The sequence below is a fragment of the Oryx dammah genome, unplaced genomic scaffold (genome assembly GCF_014754425.2).
Source record: "Oryx dammah isolate SB20612 unplaced genomic scaffold, SCBI_Odam_1.1 HiC_scaffold_14, whole genome shotgun sequence".
Lineage (NCBI taxonomy): Eukaryota > Metazoa > Chordata > Mammalia > Artiodactyla > Bovidae > Oryx > Oryx dammah.
The window spans coordinates 9,930,546-9,948,015 of record NW_024070198.1 but is presented as its reverse complement, the minus strand read 5'-3'; the positions used below and the strand labels follow the sequence as shown (position 1 = coordinate 9,948,015).

Below are 17,470 nucleotides of genomic sequence, written 5' to 3'. Positions count from 1 at the left end.
CGTCCATCGAGTCCGTGATGCCATCCAGCCATCTCATCCTCTGTTGTCCCCTTTTCCTCCTACCCCCAATCCCTCCCAGCATCAGAGTCTTTTCCAATGAGTCAACTCTTCGCATCAGGTGGTCAATGTACTGGAACTTCAGCTTTAGCATCAGTCCTTCCAAAGAAATCCCAGGGTTGATCTCCTTCAGAAGGGACTGGTTGGATTTCCTTGCCGTCCAAGGGACTCTCAAGAGTCTTCTCCAACACCACAGTTCAAAAACATCAATTCTTTGGTGTTCTGCCTTCTTCACAGTCCAACTCTCACATCCATATGTGACCACAGGAAAAACCATAGCCTTGACTAGACGGACCTTAGTTGGTTGATACTGCAACAATCCTATAATTTGTTTGACCCGTTTCTAGGATAGCTTCCTGATGAATGTGTCCTACATTGACCTTCTGCTGATTCCATGTAGGACTAAGAAGAGAAAAGACATTGTAAATTCCAGGGAACTTTTAATCCTTAAATACAAAACCTTTAGCCTCAAGAACCCAGACTAAATCAATATAGATTATATTTAATATTTCCATATTATATGAATACAATTTTTATTTTATTTTATATGTAGATAATATAATCTGAACAGATTATATTGATTTATTACTCTAAAACATTCATGTTGTTTTGCTGTAAAAGTGACTTCCATTTTAATAGCAAAATGCTATTTTTAATATCAACTCATGGAAAATGTTATAATATATAGACATAAATGTATGTTTTTAGACTCTCTATATATGTATACATATATACAAGCTATATACATGATTGTTGGAGAGTCTTAACTTAAAATATCATAATTAAGACTCAGTATGTTTCTACAATCAAGATTCTGTTTAACTTTTTATTTTTCCATAGTCTTATTTGCTCTTAGAATTTTATCACTTGAACGACATCAATTAAACATAACTTGACCCAAATTTTCCAGGCAAAACCATAAGAAATGCTTGTTTGATATTTTTTCTTTTTCTCTTCATTGTACACTCTTGATGACAAGGGAATGGCTACTCTCTCCAGTATTCTTTCCTGGAGAATTCCATTGACAGAGGAGCCTGGCAGGGTCCATGGGGCAATAAAGAGTTGGACATGACTGAGCAATTAGCACTAATATATACACTGTCATGAAGGAGAGGCTAAAGCAATGCAAATAACCAAAAACTGGAACCTCATCTTTGAAAACTTTCCTAAAGGCAGATGACCCCCGTGACTGTGGTGAGAGACTTAATGAAAGTGGTTTTAAAAATGATTACACCAAGAATGGTAAGACTCTCCTCCAGTGTTGAAAATCTCCTTTCTCTAATGATCAATTTCTTTCTCTCTTTCTTGTTACAGCACCAGGGAGTACTATGAGGCTTCCAAAAATTTGTTGGTGTATTTTCTGCTTCATATTGGGCTTAACTATTTTATGTCAATTGCATGTGGGTTATATAGGTAGCTCTCATAAGCCATGCATTTTGCACTGACAGATACATTGACAATGAAACCAAGGATAGCAATTACTCAACAAAGGAAATAATGAAGAATTTTATTATATTTTTCTCATTGTTCAGTTATAGTCACTGTCAGCTTATCAAGCAAACAAGTAACCAGGGATTATGCTGATGTGTGGACACCATTTTCAATGAATCCCCACTCCAACCCTTAATGATGCTGCAGAAATGGAAGTGAAAGTTAGCCAGATTATACAGGTATAAAGACTCCACAGGTAGCTCTAAGCAAGCTTTGGTTCTGAAAGCACACAAAGGCCAGTTTCTCTGTACGGTTCTTTGATGAATCTCAGTCAGCTCAATGGTAAAGTAAAGCCAATGACGAGTCCTGAGTGCTTTGTGAAAATTTTTAAGTTAAAATTCTAGATCTGTGCTTTGGAGGGTGTGGAGGCCATGAGAACTTGATCTCAGATCTGTGACTACAGGGAGTAGAACTAGTCATCAGCCACAGCTCCTGTGCTCTAACATGCATCACTGTGTCCCCACTGAAGCCACACATTTTAGGCACTCCCTAAGTACTGGCTATCACTATTAGCTGTGCTAGTCAATGTAACCTCCTTGAAACTTAGTTTCCTGGGAAGATTAGTTTAAGACGATAAATGGGATAAATGATAAGATAAATCATGTCTATAAAATATCTAACAGTGTTTGGCACTTAATAAACAGTAGCTATTATTACAACATGTCTTCTACTATTCAGTGATTGCTTTAGATGTGTAAGTCTTGGCTGTGAAACTAGTCCACAACTTCTTAAAGGTGAGAACCACATTTTATACTGTGCCTGTATTTAAGCTTTTATATCTTTCATTTCTCTACCCGTGCTCATGCTACATATGATATAACTCTTTGAGTGGAGTTGTGAGTAAATGACAGGTTATAATGTACTAACATCTCTATTCTAATAAGAACACGTCAAAGCTGTTAAAAAATTTGTTTTCAGACTCATCACAAGCATAAAAATCAAAACTGTAATCAAAACTCTTCCAACAAACAAAAGCCCAGGACCAGACAGCTTCACAGGTGAATTCTACCCAAAATTTAGAGAAGAGCTAACACACCTATCCTACTCAAACTCTTCCAGAAAATTGCAGAGGAAGATAAACTGCTAAACTCATTCTATGAGGCCACCATCACCCTAATACCAAAACCAGACAAAGATGCCACAAAAAAGAAAACTATAGGTCAATATCACTGATGAACATAGATGCAAAAATCCTCAACAAAATTCTAGCAAACAGAATCCAACAACATATTAAAAAGATCATACATCATGACCAAGTGGGCTTTATCCCAGGGATGCAAGGATTCTTCAATATTTGCAAATCAATCAATGTGATATACCACATTAAAAAACTGAAAGATAAAAATCATATGATTATCTCAATAGATGCAGAGAAAGCCTTTGACAAACTTCAACATCCATTTATGATAAAAACCCTCCAGAAAGCAGGCATAGAAGGAACATACCTCAACATAATAAAAGCCATATATGATAAACCCACAGCAAACATTGTCCTCAATGGTGAAAAATTGAAAGCATTTCCTCTAAAGTCAGGAACAAGACAAGGATTTTGTTCAACATAGTATTGGAAGTTTTAGCCACAGCAATCAGAGAAAAAAAGAAATAAAAGAAATTCAGATTGGAAAAGAAGAAGTAAAACTCTCACTGTTTGCAGATGACATGATCCTCTACATAGAAAATCCTAAAGACACCACCAGAAAATTACTAGAGCTAATCAATAAATATAGCAAAGTTGCAGGATAAAATTAATACATAGAAATCCCTTGTATTCTTGTACACTAACAATGAGAAAACAGAAAGAGAAATTAAGGAAACAATACATTCACCATTGTGATGAAAAGAATAAAATACTCAGGAATAAATCTACCTAAAGAAAGAAAAGACCTATATATAGAAAATTATAAAACACTGATGAAAGAAATCAAAGATGACACAAATAGATTGAGAAATATACCATGTTCGTGGATGAGAAGAATCAATATAGTGAAAATGAGTATACTACCCAAAGCAATCTATAGATTCAATGCAATCCCTATCAAGCTACCAATGGTATTTTTTACAGAACTAGAACAAATAATTTCACAATTTGTATGGAAATACAAAGAACCTTGAATAGCCAAAGCAATCTTGAGAAAGAAGAATGGAATTGGAGGGATCAACCTGCCTGACTTCAGACTATACTACAAAGCTACAGTCATCAAGACAGTATGGTATTGGCACAAAGACAGAAATATAGATTAATGAAACAAAATAGAAAGCCCAGAGATAAATCCATGCACCTGTGGACACCTTATCTTTGACAAAGGAGGCAAGAATATACAATGGAGAAAAGACAATCTCTTTAACAAGTGGTGCTGGGAAAACTGGTCAACCACCTGTGAAAGTATGAAACTAGAACACTTTCTAACACTATGCACAAAAATAAACTCAAAATGGATTAAAGACCTAAGTGTAAGACCAGAAACTATAAAACTCCTAGAGGAAAACATAGGAAAAACACTCTCTGACATAAATCACAGCAGGATTCTCTATGATCCACCTCCCAGAATACTGGAAATAAAAGCAAAAATAAACAAATGGGACCTAAATAAACTTAAAAGCTTTTGCACAACAAAAGAAACTATAAGCAAGGTGAAAGGACAGCCCTCAGAATGGGAGAAAATAATAATAAATGAAGCAACTGACATAATCTAAAAAATATACAAGCAGCTCCCAGATCAATACCAGAAAAATAAATAACCCAATTGAAAAATGGGCCAAAGAACTGAACAGACATTTCTCCAAAGAAGGCATACAGATGGCTAACAAACACATGAAAAGATGCTCAACATCACTCATTATCAGAGAAATACAAAACAAAACCACAATGAAGTACCATCTCATGGTGGTCAGAATGGCTACTATCAAAAAGTCTACAAACAATAAGTGCTGGAGACGGTGTGGAGAAAGGGGAACCCTCTTACACTGTTGGTGGGAATGAAAAATAGTACAGCCAATATGGAGAACCATGTGGAGATTCCTTAAAAAGCTGGAAAGAGAACTGCCATATGACCCAGCAATTCCACTGCTGGGCATCCACACCGAGGAAACCAGGATGGAAAGAGACATGTGCACCCCAGTGTTCATCACAGCACTGCTTACAATAGATAGGACATGGAAGCAACCTAGATATCCATCGAATGGATAAGAAAGCTGGGGTACATACACACGATGGAATATTACTTAGCTATTAAAAAAAAGGATGCATTTGAATCAGTTCTAATGAGGTGGATGAAACGGGAGCCTATTATACAGAATGAAGTAAGTCAGAAAGAAGAACACCAATACAGCATATTAACACCAATACAGCATATATATGGAATTTAGAAAGATGGTAACAATGATCCTATATGCAAGACAGCAAAAGAGACACAGATATAAATTACATTCTTTTGGACTCTGTGGGAGAAGATGAGGGTGGGATGATTTGGGAGAATAGTATTGAATCATGTATATTACCATATGTGAAATAGATCACCAGTCCAAGTTCTATGCATGACACTGGGCACTCAAAGCTGGTGCACTGGGATAACCCTGAGGGATGGGATAGGGAGGGATGTGGGAGGGGTTTCAGGATGGGGGACACATGTACACCCATGGCTGATTCATGTCAGTGTATGGTAAAAACCATTACAATATTGTAAAGCAATTAGCCTCCAATTAAAATAAATTAATTAATTTAAAAATTTTTCTGTTTGTTTATAACTTTCACCAAGAATTCTTATTTTTTACCATATAAAATACCTTAGTTATTAAATATTTAATATATATTTCTTAAGCCATTGATTGAGCATGTATATGCTTAATCATCATAAATTATTATTTTTCCACAAGTAGAAAATGCCAATTTAGGATTTGATCAAGGTCTATTTACTTCATGTTCTTTTCACTGAATTTTGCCTTCTCTTATAAAATTATTCTATAGTGAAAATATCTCAAAGTATTAAGAGGTGTCTTAATGTATGCAGAGTGCATCATGTGAAATGCTGGGCTGGATGAAGCACAAGCTAGAATCAAGATTGCTGGGAGAAATATCAACAACCTTGTATATGCAGATGATACCTCTTTAGTGGCAGAAAATAAAGAGGAACTACAGAACCTCTTGATGAGGGTGAAAAAGGAGAGTGGAAAAAGCTGGCTTAAAACTCAACATTCCCAAAATGAAATCATGCCATCCAGTCCCATCACTTCATGGCAAATAGATGGAGAAACAATGGAAACAGTGACAGACTTTATTTTCTTGGGCTCCAGAATCACTGCAGATGGTGACTGCAGCCACAGAATTAAAAGATGCTTGCTCCTTGGAAGAAAAGCCATGGCAAATCTAGACAACGAAGCAAAAAGTGGAGACATCACTTTGCCAACAAAGATCTGTATGTCAAAACTATAGTTTTTCCAGTAGCCATGTATGGGTATGAGAGTTGGACCATAACGAAGGCTGAAAATGAAAGCGTTAGTGGCTCAGTCGTGTTTGACTCTTTGCAATCCCATGGACTGTATCTCACCCATGCTCCTCTGTCCATGGAGTTCTCCAGGCAAGAATACTGGAGTGGGTTGCCACTCTCTTCTCCAGGAGATATTCCTGACCCAAGGATCAAGTCTGGGTCTCCCACATGGCAGGCAGATTCTTTACCATCTGAGCTACCAAAGAAGGCTGAGCACTAAAGAATCAGTGATTTCGAATTGTGATGCTGGAGAAGACTCTCAAGAGTCTCTTGGACAACAAAGAGGTCAAACCAGTCAATCCTAAAGGAAATCAATTCTGAATATTCATTGGAAGGACTGATGCTGATGTTGAAGCTCCAATCCTTTGACTACCTGATGCAAAGAGCCGACTCATTGGACAAGACCTTGATGCTGGGAAAGATTGAGGGCAGGAGGAGAAGAGGGCAGCAGAGGATGAGATAATTGGTTGGCATGACTGACTCAATGGAGATGAATTTGAGCAAAATACAGGAGACAGTGAAGGACAGGGAAGCCTGGCGTGCTGCACTCCATGGGGTCCCAAGGAGTCAGACACGACTTACCAACTGAACAACGACAGAAAATCTGGACACAGTGTAACTTAGTAGAAGATTTGAAAGGAGGAATAATTCTGATAACAGATTTGAGTGTAAAATTCTTATCAACAGAATTTAAAATGAGATAGGGACAAGAAATATGAAACTCTGTGTATGCATGCTGCTTGGCAACCAAATAAAAAATAACAAGAGAAAGCCTGTGTTCACAAGCACAGTAAAATGTAACTTAAATGTGTGGTATTCTCACAGCCCAAGGGAGAGGTGAAAATTGTGATGAATATTATGTATATGTATATAGAAAAGACTCTGATCCTGGGAGGGATTGGGGGCAGGAGGAAAAGGGGACGACAGAGGATGAGATGGCTGGATGGCATCACCGACTGGATGCACATGAGTTTGTGTGAACTCTGGGAGTTGGTGATGGACAGGGAGGCCTGGCATGCTGCGATTCATGGGGTCACAAAGAGTCGGACATGACTGAGCGACTGAACTGAACTGATACAAAACTCCCAGTAAATTCAAATGACCCTTAATCTGTGTTCTCTATATACGTTCCAGTGAAATATTAGTATATGGCAATGAAACATTTGTTTATATTTATTCTGTCATCAGATAATACATCCTTATTTCACCAGCTATGCACAGTGTGGGGAAAGTTTATTATACTTTTCTCTATCATAATGTAGAATTATGACATGTACTAGGGATTAGTGAAAGAACTTTGGAAGAGTGGGAAGACAAAAAAACCTCTTGGGCTTTTCTTTTCCTATCTGGACAACACTCAAGGCTGAAAATATATGCTCTGTGCAGCCTATATCTGCAGGCTATTGTGAGGGTCTAAGGTGCTAATGTTAAATACATCATGTTTAAATTATGAATAATTATAAAATGCAAGAATATAAGGCAGCATGCACATTCTGTTTAGAAAGATCCAAGGGCAGAAGGTGAATGCCTTTTCCTGGAAGGTGGTAGAGAGACTTTGCAAGGAATCCAGTGTTGGTAACCATATACTTAGCAGAAGCTTTGAGAGCTTTCCCCTGTGTTTACCATTGAAATGAACTGACAAATCTCACAATCAAAACCACCTGTAAGATTTCTCCTGCTGTCTTCCTCATAATCCATCCTTTTCTTCACGACTGGTGTCCTAATTTCCAGCTCCATCATTCTCTAGCCACATCCACTGGTTGCCCCAGTTCCCCCGATTCAATGGCACCGTGTATTTTGTCTGCTGCTCACTTTTCCTTGTCCCATACTCATTCTCTCCCTAACCAAGTGCTTTCATATATTCTAGGTGAGAAAGAAATCCAAATCCATACAACCTACCCTGACCACTCATCTGAGTTCTAATTCCATATTTCCTTGAGTATTCAGGATGTATCCACTTTTTCTTTTTTAAACCTTTAATCCAGCATGTTTAGAAAGAAAATCACTCTCTTTTTTTTTCTTCTTTCTCAATTCCTCTTTTGTCTCCTCAATTTTAGACTCTTTTCGCCCTTCATCCTGAAAGCTGGAATCTTAGACATTTTCTTATATTCTATGAGTCTGAGTGAACTCTGGGAGTTGGTAACTCAGGGAGGCCTGGTGTGCTGCGATTCATGGGGTCGCAGAGTCAGACACGACTGAGCGACTGAACTGAACTGAACTGATAGCTTCTTCAAACCCTATCTCTAATCTTTAACTAAATAATAATGTTCTTCCTTCAAACTTTTAAAAACTCTCCTTCAAAACTTTGCTCAGATTTTCATTTTTGCTATTATTCTTTCAAAACTATTTTCAGTTACTTCTGCTGCCTCTCTAGCCCACAACTTCATTTCAAATATCTGTATCATTTTACAGGGGTCCTGGTTGGCCTTTCATTAGTCTTTATGACTCAAATCATTATGTATGTTGCTGACAGATTGATTTGCATAAAATTCATTTTTTCATGTCGAATTTCCATTCAAGAAATCATAATGAAAGACTTGAACTTATCCTATCATGCTGCAGTAACCCATACAAGACTAGTTGTCTCATAGATAGATAGAAGTCGATTATTTTCAGATATCAGGCAACAGGGTACAGTATTATTAATAATACTCAGAAGCAGGTATATTTTACAAAGCCAATAGAAGAATCAAAACAGAATGCTAAAAAATCTTTGATCATCTTAGAAGAAGGCAGAAAAGGGATAAATAGATAAACAGAAACTGAAAGAAAGAAGGAAGGAAAGAAAGAGAGACACATACACATAGAGAGAGAGAAAAAGAAATGACAATGGAAAACAAATGGGAAAGATGGTAGACAAACCCAAATGTACCAAAAATTATATTAAATGTTAATGCACGGAATATTCTAATTAAAAGACAAAACTCGTCAGGGTGAATAGAAAAGAAAAGCCCAGCTACAAGCTTTGCACAGGAGATACACTTTAAATATGCAGAAAAATAGGTTAAAATTAAAATAAATAAAGGAGTATGCCATGTAGGAGTAAGCATGTGAAAGCTGGCATGGATACATGGGCATAATGATATCAGACAAAGTAGACTTTCAAGATAAAGAGTATTGTTTGAGATAAAGAAGAATGCTCATAGTGTTTATTCACCTGGAAGACAAAAGCCAGTTCATCAGAACAACAAAACAACCCTAGATGTGGAGGTACCTAATAACAGAGATTTTCCTTGATGACTCAGCTATAAAGAATCTGCCTGCAATGCAGGAGACTTGTGTGGGTGGGAGAGTTGGTTTCAATCCCTGGGTCCGGAAGATTCCCTGGAGAAGGAAATGGCAACCCACTGAAGTATTCTTGCCTGGAAAATCCCAAGGACAGAGGAGTCTGATGGACTAGAGTTCATGGGGTTATAAGAGTTGGATACAACCGTGTGACTAAACAACAAAAACCTAATAACAGAACTTAGGAATGCAAAAGAAAAAAACCTGATGGAAGCAAAGGGAATTCAGCTTTGTAGTTGTAGATTTCAACATTTGTCTTTCAGTATTTGATAGAAAAAGTAGACAGAACATCAGTAATGATACAGAAAATCTGAATGATACTATAGCTAAATTGATCTAATTGACACTTGCAAAACAGGTCTAAAGACCACACAGCTGAAAAATTAGAAAGGAAAATTAGAAAAAATGTATAATTGATGGGTAATTAAAACACTACTAATCAAAACCAGGGATGCTGCCAAAGTGGTACTTAGAAAGTTATTTATAGATATTTAACTTTATTAGGAAAGAGAAAGGTTTATAATCAGTAATCCAAACTTTTACTTTATTAAGTAGAAAAAGAAAGTTATATTAAGCCCAAAGTGATGCATGGGTAAAGAATCCACCTGCCAATACAGGAGACTTAGGAGGTGCAGTTTCCATCCGAGTCAGGGAAACCTCTTGGAGTAGGACATAGCAACCCACTCAAGTATTCTTGCCTGGAAAATTCCATCGACAGAGGAGGCTGGTTGTTGAAAGTGGCAAGGAGTCTAACACAACTGAGCACACAGGTACACACAGACACACAAAACATGAGCAGACAGGGAAAAGGCAATTATCAATAAAAGAAGAGAGTATTAGAGAAAATTAACAAAGTCAGAGTCGGTCATGAAGCATGAGACAGATAATCCTCCCAGGGTGAGCAGCTGGAGTTCCTTCCTTGTGGACTGATACTCCAAAATGAAGATAGCAGGAGAGAGAGAAGAGGCTAAGCCCTGCCCAGATAAAAGATAAGAGACCACATATTTGTCATTCTCAAAGCCAAGGAGACCTTCCCGACCTGTCTGCTCCTTGGAAGTCAAAAGGGGAGTGAAGCCAAGCTACTCATAAACCTCTTTGCTAGATCCATCCTGGCTGAAAGGTGCGTGGGCACACAGGAGGCTCCTGAGATATACCAAATACGGACTCAGAAACCGGCAAAGCAAAATGATTGACCAAAGGAAATTGGGAAGAAATGCCCATATAAGTGATTTAACCACCGTGAGGATGTGATTCTCTCTCTGAGCATGCCTCTGTGCCTATCCATATGAAATCTTTTTTCCCCTAATAAACACTCTACTTGTTTCACTACTTTCAACCTTTGTGGGAATTCATTTCTGCAAAGCCATGTGGGCCAGGGTCTTGATGGGCTATTATTCAAGCCTCTCACTGCTGCCACCTGACTTTAATCTCTGGCCAGGAACCAAAATCCTACTTCAAGTGGCTGCAGGCCTAGGCCACAAAAGATGGATCAATAATTTGGAAAGATTAATAAAACTGATAAGCAATAGCAAGACTAATCAAAGGAAAGCTGTTTCCGGTAGAAATAGAACATTTGACTAGCCCTATATCTATTAAAGAAATTAAATCTGTTTTGAAAAAACAAATTTCAGACCCCATGATTACATTGGTAAATATCCTATTTAATATTTGAGAAATAAATTATTAAAATTTGGAGAAAAAATTAAAATCTGTATTGTTATATTTATGGAATTTTAAAGAAAATTCTTATCTTATATCCAGAGCTTCTGCTCTATAAATTTATACTAAGAGGACAATTCTCAAATTTGAATGCAGGGGAGATTTCTTTTTACAAAATTGCTTTTGTGCTTGTTATTTATCTTAAAAAATGAAAAACATTTAAATTATAAAGCAAAGCTTAAACTGTAATACTAGTGAAATTTTATAGATCTAGCCATTAAAATGTATATGAAAGTGAAAGTGTTAGTCCCTCGGTGCCTTACTATTTGCAACCCCATGGACTGAAGCCCACCTTGCTCCTCTGTCCATGGAATTCTCCAGGCAAGAATACTGGAGTGGGTAGCCATTTCATTCTCCAGGGCATCTTCTCCACCCAGGGATCAAAACTGGGTCTCCCCCATTGCAGATTTATTGTTTACTGTCTGAGCCCCCAGGGAAGCTGCTATAAAATGTGTATAAGGGCTACATAATAATGAGAAAACACACATGGAATGTTATGTTAAATGGGAAAAAATTACTGTTGGGAGGAAACATTATATAGTTTTCATGCTAGGGTATGCAAGGACTTTCCAACAGATACACAGACAATTAAATAGTTTTAAAAAAATCAAATTCTAAATCTTTCACTCTCATATATATTCTCTTCTAAAATTGATATGGCCTGAGATTTCTAACTTCAATGAGATTCTCATTTTTTAATGTTACAAAGGAAATGCATAACTCTCCTCTCTTGAATTCTATTTTTTTAAATTAATTAATTTATTTATTTTTTATTTTACTTTACAATTCTGTATTGGTTTTGCCATACATTGACATGAATCCACCACGGGTGTACATGCGTTCCCAAACATGAACCCCCCTCCCACCCCCCTCCCCACAACATCTCTCTGGGTCATCCCCGCGTACCAGCCCCAAGCGTGCCGTATCCTGTATCGGACATAGACTGGCAATTCGATTCTTACATGATATTATACATGAATTCTTAACTATGATGAATTATCTGAGATTGTAAAAAAAAGATGGGGCCTCTAACAAAAGATATTGGGGCCCCTAACTTCACAATGGGAGAAGGCGATGGCACCCCACTCCAGTACTCTTGCCTGGAGAATCCCATGGATGGAGGAGCCTGGTAGGCTCTAGTCCGTGGGGTCACTGGGAGTTAGACACAACGAGCGACTTCACTTTCACTTTTCACTTTCATGCATTGGAGAAGGAAATAGCAACCCACTCCAGTGTTCCTGCCTGGAGAATCCCAGGGACAGGGGAGCCTGGTGGGCCGCTGTCTGTGGGGTCGCACAGAGTCGGACACGACTGAAGTGACTTAGCAGCAACTTTACAATATTGACACAGGTATTAGGAAAGGGAGAGTTTAATAAAGTATCAATCCTTTTAAAAAAGCAATTAACCTCCACAAATCATGTAGTTTCAAATTCTTTGCTTTCAAAAAATTGAAAAAAGGTCCACTTGAGTTGTTAAGAGGTAAATCATTAAAAATCATTTTTTGTAGATGCATCAGTATGACTTGTGATGTGGAGCTTCAAAAAGTTAAAAGAGTTGAATGGTATTAGGTAAATATGGTTTTCCAGTACTCACATTTATCAAATAAATGGAAAATAATTGATTAAAAAATTTTGTCACCTGTGAATAAAGAATAATTCTCACTGGGTGTATGAATTAAAGGGAAAAGCTCAATTCATATCAGTAAGAGAGTCATTGCTATTAAGATTTGATTTTAAGACAATAATTATTCATTGAACTTTTAGTATATTTATGATCCTTTGACCAAATGAATTCTACTAAAATTATAAAAATAAATCATTTAAAAATTAAAAGGAAAATGCAACCTTATACTCAAGTGAAAACAGCTTAAATTTTAATTTATATCCACTTTTTAGTCCTAGAGAAGTATCATTGATCAATAAAATAATTTTTAAGCATATAAATAAATGCCACTAGGATATATATTTATGGAAATATGTAAAACATCTGTGAAAAAAACTAGGATGGAAATATGAATTCAATAAGAAAATAAAAGGCAGATAAAATTTAATCCATTAAAAATATTTTAATGGATAATTTTAGATATCAAAAAACTATTCTATTGAATATATTTTAATAATTTTATAACAATTTCAATTTAAACTGGCAATATTTATGAACTACCTTTAAATACATTCTTTGTAGCTATTTAAAATTATGATAAATATTTTTCATACATCAGCCTAAAAATATGTTAACATTTATAGAGTTTTGCAAAATTTATTTGGGCCTATAGAAAACAATACCAAATTTTAAGCAACTACAATCTTATTTCTTTAATATCTCAAACAAATAAACAAACCAAAAAAGCATGATATTTGGAAATTCTGAAAGGATTACTGCAAAATGGTTATGGTTATATTCAAGTACTAGTATTAAAAGTATTCCTTCTTCTACTAATTTGCTTCTTGGTTATGTATTTTCCTCAATGACTTTATTTGTTTGAGTTATTCTTTCAATTAAAATGTACTAAAATGTTTATTATAATGAATATTTATGGTATAAAATATAATAATAATGTATTTATACTGAATCAAGATACTTGGAAATAATTAGCTATAAATTTAAATGCAGTGAGCTCTGAATAAAGGCTCTAGAAGTCTTCTTGTGGCGCAAAGTCCACAAGTTTTAGTATTTCCACCTTGTAATAACCTTTTCACAGTTCCCCAGTTTTTCCTTTATTATGAGATTTTTGTCAATGACATAAATAACTGGGTTTACCAGAAGCCCATTGTCTGTCAATTAAAATATTTTGGCCTCCGACACAATTTCCCTTTTTATTTGACATTTTCAACCTGATACTGATTAAAGTGTTAGTTACTCAGTCATGTTCACCTCTTTACGACTCCGTGGACTGTAGGCCACCAGGCTCCTCTGTCCATAGAATTCTTCAGGCAAGAATACTGGAGTGGGTAGTCATTCCCTTCTCCAGGGGAGCTTCCCCACCCAGGGATAAAATCTGGGTCTCCTGCATTGTAGGTGGATTTGCCATCGTTGTGTTTACAAAAAGTTAGATTCTGTTTTGCCTTTATCTCAGCAACCTTCACAAAAGTCTGATATTCTCATCTGTTAACCAAAGTATAGTGACTCATAAGATTATACAAACATTGGGAGCAAAGGTAAACAGAATCTAGATCTAAATTTGTTCTCTATTTTTGAATTCCCCCTCCCATAGAGTGAAAGACTTAGTGAATCAGAAAGACTAATGAGGTTATTAACAAGTGAAAGAAAGGAAATCGTTGCACAATCAGATGTCTAGGCCTGCGAATTTCAGATTTGAGGATTAAGAACCTGTCAAAGGAAGAAGGACTAGGCAAGTGTGACAAGATCTTTAAATAGGGTGGAGAGGCTAATAGCTCTGTGCTCCAACACCAAAGGCAACAGAAGAGAAAGGAGTTTTAGAGTGAATGGGAAGAGCCAACCCAAAAGGGAAAAGAAAAGTAAATAGCCTATGTTTTCATGACTCTTCTACAATATGAAGAATGAAGCACTGCTCTACTTGGCAAAGTAGCCTCTGAAAGATTGATGCCTCAAAATCTAAAATAATAAAATAAATAACCAAGGAGGAGATGTTAAGTGAATTGTGAAAGTTGCTCAGTCATGTCTGACTCTTTGGGACCCCATGTACACGGAATTCCATGGATAGTCCATGCAGTTCTCTAGGCCAGAATATTGAAGTGGGTAGCTGTTCCCTTCTCCAGGGATCTTCCTAACCTAGGGATCAAACCCAGGTCTCCCACATTTCAGGTGGATTCTTTACCAGCTAAGCTACCAGGGAAGCCCAAGAATACTGGAGTGGGTAGCCTATCCCTTCTCCAGGAATCTCCCCCATCCAGGAATCCAACTGGGGACTCCTGCATTGCAGGTGGGTTTTTTACCAGCTGAGCTACCAAGCAAGGACGAGGTGTGGAGGAAATATTTTTTCCCGAAGAACTATTAAAGCAAGCCACATTAGAGTAAAATGATTCCTTCCATATTGTCATATTTCCTGCTTGAAGTGTGAAATGTATTGTCATGATTATTTATTTGATAGATAAATGATTATATATATATATATTTTAAACAAGAGGAAAAACTGGTACGAACTTCTTTCTTAATTCTAGAAACAGAAAATAAAGAATAAGTATACTGTAAAAACAAACAAACAAAACAACTTTCTGACTTTGATATATAGAATTAAAGGACAATCATTCGATCTCTCAGTGTCTGGGGGTGGGGGGGCGGATATTAGTCCATCAAACTGGCTCATCTTCATCTCCCTAGCTTTGAATGCAGGTCTGTAATCATGAAGACTGAAGGAGTCCTTACTCTTAACATCAACATTAATATAAACCACTTTTTCACTCATTCAACAAGGCTATTCATTATGAAGCAGCAGCAAAAAGTGGCAGGACCTTCAAAACCTCTTAGAAGGGTGTTTCTCATGTCCAGAAGCAGGCATATGACTTAGTACAGCGACTTCTGTCAATCACTTGGTCCCACATTTCCCTGCAGGTGACCCTACTCATAAGAAAGAGTATTCGGGCTTAAGACCTTCGGAAGAGACAATTCAGTTCAGTTCAGTTCAGTTCAGTTCAGTCGCTCAGTCGTGTCCGACTCTGTGCGACCCCATGAATCGCAGCACGCCAGGCCTCCCTGTTCATCACCATCTCCCAGAGTTCGCTTAGACTCATGTCCATCGAGTCAAATGCTGAACAGTTTTTAAAATGTTACTTAAATATTACTTCTCAAACCTCTAGATACACACCCCCAAGGAAAGATCTCTTAAATTCTTAAAAAAGTATCAGTCACTAGCATTTCCAGGTACAGATTTGTGATATCACCTCTCTTTGAGTTTCAAAAATAGCAATGTCTGCTTTGTAAGTGCTACAGCTTTCTGAAAGTGAAAACTCACCCTAACGTGTCTAGAAAATGGCAATCTATCTTCTCCATTTGGAGTGGCCATGTTTTATTCTTGCTGTCTTTTGCTGTCAATATACGATATTCCTTACCAACAACTAAAGTTCTGTACCTCCAAATATTTCCCATGTCTCATTGAAATACCTTGATCCAGGCTCTGCAAATAAATAAATAGTCATTACCCAATCTCTGAAGTGTCCGGGGATCTGTCTTCAAATCCTGGGAGCTTCAGATAGATTTCAGCTTCTTTCAGAGACAGCTGTCAATGGAACATGATCTCTTTGAAACAGCTCAGAAGATGTTGCAACCAGAAATTTCTCAACTGGAGGCAGATTAATCATGCCTTGAAACACAACAGATGCTACCCAGACAACCTTGTTAGGTGAGTTCTTACTTAGCCTGTGATGAAAAAAAGAGTTGTAATGGACCAAAGTCCCTGCTTCTGCCAAGTAGTGCCTGAGTTGTGTGCTTCCAGGGATAAATGGATTGAGAGCTTCTCAGCAAAATATAGACTGTCCATTTAGAAAATAATTTTCACCCAAGGATGGTTGCAATGTCCCAGTTACATAAGCATCTCTGTAAACTACCTAATCTCCTGCATCATCCCAACTACACTACCTGTAATTCTACTTATTTCCAATTATTGCTTTAGCTTTCTTAGATTTTTTTCTTCTTGTTCAGTCACTAAATTGCGTCTGACTCTTTGCAACTCCATGGACCATAGCCCACCAGGCTCCATGGGGTTTTCCAAGCAAGGATACTAGAGTGGGTTGCCATTCCTTTCTCCAGGGGATCTTCCCAGACCAGAGATCAAACATGCATCTCCCACATTGGCATGGAGATTTTATACCACAGCACTCCCAGGGGAGCCCCCAAATTTTCTCTACCTTGTTCTATATATTACATATTAGAATTGGTAGGGAACACAGAAAATGTTGTTTCCAATCCTTTCAACTGAACCCTAGAAAAACAGTATCTGATTCAAGATTTCCAGCTGGCTAAAGGCAACAAATAAACAAAAGAAAAGACAGGAAAAAGAAAAAAAAAAAGCTTTTTCTCCTACTCTCTAACCAGTCATTCCCACTAAGTAAGAAGCTCCTGTGTCTACACTGGGCAGAGGAGGCTTGGTGTTCAGTTCAGTCCAGTCTCTCAGTTATGTCCGATTCTTTGAGACCCCATGGACTACAGCTCGCCAGGCTTCTCTGTCCATCACCAACTCCCAGAGCTTGCTCAAACTTATGTCCATCCAGTCAGTGATGCCATCCAACCATCTCATCTTCTGTTGTGCCCTTCTCCTCCTGCCTTCAATCTTTCCCAGCATCAGGGTCTTTTCCAATGAGTCAGTCCTTCGCATCAGGTGGCCAAAATATTGGAGCTTCAGTTTCAACATCAGTCCTTCCAATGAATATTCAGGACTGATTTCCTTTACGATGTGTTAGATAGGGGCTTAGATAGGGGCTTAGATTGGGGCTTTATAAGGGCTTTTTAAATATTAT

The 17,470-nt window shown here is 37.4% G+C and overlaps 1 protein-coding gene across 2 annotated transcripts in view; it reads right to left on the bottom strand.

Moving 5' to 3' along the window:
* Positions 1-16,231, bottom strand: part of LIPK (lipase family member K) — a 35,442-nt gene extending 19,211 nt beyond the window's left edge. For both annotated transcript variants that reach the window (XM_040254708.1, XM_040254707.1), the window contains exon 1: positions 16,157-16,231. The gene's annotated coding sequence lies outside the window, so the exon portion shown is untranslated. The remainder of the gene's footprint in view (positions 1-16,156) is intronic.
* Positions 16,232-17,470: the final 1,239 nt, after the last annotated feature.